Consider the following 2,285-nt stretch of genomic DNA (forward strand, 5'->3'; position numbering starts at 1 on the left):
TCGTTGTTATTTGGTACCAAATTAACATTATTTACATCTTTGTGTCATATGAAAGTAATATTGTAAATACAATACAGAGTAAATATTGAAATCGTCATATTTTATTGTAATGGATTGAAATGTATTAATTTATGTACAAATTTTCACGTATTTTATTTACAAGCTGGTTTCAAGCTGTTTGAATGTGTTTAATCTATACTAATATTATAAATGCGAAAGTAACTCTGTCTGTCTGTCTGTCTTGCTTTCACGCCTAAACCACTGAACCGTATTTGATGAAAATTCGCATAGAGATAGCTCGAGTCCCGGGAAAGGATATAGGATAGTTTTATCCCGATTTTTGAAACAGGGACGCGCGCGATAAAGTTTTTCTGTGACAGACAAATTTCCACACGGGCGAAGCCGCGGGCGGAAAGCTAGTAGTTAACTATGCAAAATTTCTCACAAGAAAAAGACATGTAAATCGTAAAATTAGCCTACGGCATGTTCAAATTTAAACGGGCGTGAACTTCCCTTCCGCACACCTGGTCCAAAAATTAATATAAAGTATGATCCTAACTAAATCAAGCATGAAATTTCGAAGAAAAGGATTCAGGGGACTAATGATAAACTCATGATCGGACTATTAATAACAAAACAAGAACAAATCAATGAAACTATCATAGTATTGCACAGTGGGCCGCGAAGGGTTACGGAAACAAAGATCACCTTTGTTTTTTAACCCTCAACCATTTTGACAAACGATTCAGAATTAATCTTATTCAAATATTAAACGTGCATAATTGATTTTGACGTACAGTGATTAAAATGTTATTCATGCCAGTTAGTTTCGATTAAATTTTGATGCGATTGCGACGGATGACTGGTTATAAGATTCAATTTTTCCTATGAGAAACTTAGTTAAGTTTTTGAGAAAAAAACAACGTCATTTTATTAATGAAGATGGATGTATCTAATGATTATAAATGATCGCATTGAATATAAATCTGACTACTGTAATAAATATGTAATTAAATGTATTTGATTACATTTGTTATTTATACATTGATGCTTTTGGTAAGTAGTAGATTATGAGATCTGATTATGTTTGGATTTAATATTTATGATAATACTAGCATCTTACCGTTGATTAATTCAACTGGGAAAAGTAAAATAAAAACAGACAGACCAACGGAACTAAGTATATGTATTTGTTATAACTAATTTCAGCAACCTAAAGTTTTAAATATGCAAAATTTAAAAAAACCTGCCTTTGCATGGCTTAATAAAAAAGATTATCCAAAAATCAATTCGAAAGACTCCAAAGCTATCATTTCTTTCCTAATTTGAAAGTGCAAAAAACATCACCTTGATCAAATCCGAGCGCCGCTAGCGCCGAGTTATTTTACAGGTTTTTTGTCCACGAAATATTGCGTCCGCCCCACTGGGCGCGCACAGTAGTCGCATCACTTTTTTCTTTTTCTTCGTTTTATTATTTCATTATTGTTCAAGCTCAGAGCAGTCATCAAAATATCGTTAGGCTGAGCACAATGTGTATATTGGCAATTTTTTTGCAGTAAGTCAAAAATCTACTCGTCGCATGTGTCGTTTTTTTGTTACAAGACAGTGCGGTGGCTTTGTATTTTTGTCTAGTTGTGAAATATGAACCATTGTGTTCTTGGTGCGAGTCGATTAACACTTTGAAATTTTTTTGGTCGGAGAAAGATTTCGATCAATACCTACTGCGCAAGAGAGCTTTGAGATGATAAATGTTTGATTATTATTATAGTAATGTAAGATGTATTATTAAGGTATTAGATAGTATATTATTTCAGGACTCTATTAGATCTATAGTACCCTTTTGGAAACGTTTGGCTAGATTTTAAAAGTTAAAATAAATAATGGTCATCATCAATGATTTTCGAGTACCTAGTAATGTCCCAGCATATCAGATTCTACATTTTTGTTGAAAAGCAACAACTCCATACAACTACAACGATTAGCTTGACTTTCACGAGCTTTCAAAACTTATTTTTTGCATTGACTGAACATTGAGTCGAACTTGTATTACCTAATTACTTTTAAAATAAGATTATGATACTATGATTTCGTGTACATCTAAAAAATAAAATAGAAAAAAGTCGAAGACGCAAAATATTTCATTCTTAAAATTTTCTTCATAATGAACTGAAACTCAAATTGTTTTAAAGCTTATGAGAAACAAACAAGGTATAATAGTTAATGTTACTTGTTTTTCTGCTTGGGGGCCGTCCATATATTACGTAATTCTAAATTAGGGGGGGGGG

This window comes from Ostrinia furnacalis, unplaced genomic scaffold (assembly GCF_004193835.3).
Source record: "Ostrinia furnacalis isolate ACB-3 unplaced genomic scaffold, ASM419383v2 OfSCF0322, whole genome shotgun sequence".
Classification (NCBI taxonomy): Eukaryota; Metazoa; Arthropoda; class Insecta; order Lepidoptera; family Crambidae; genus Ostrinia; species Ostrinia furnacalis.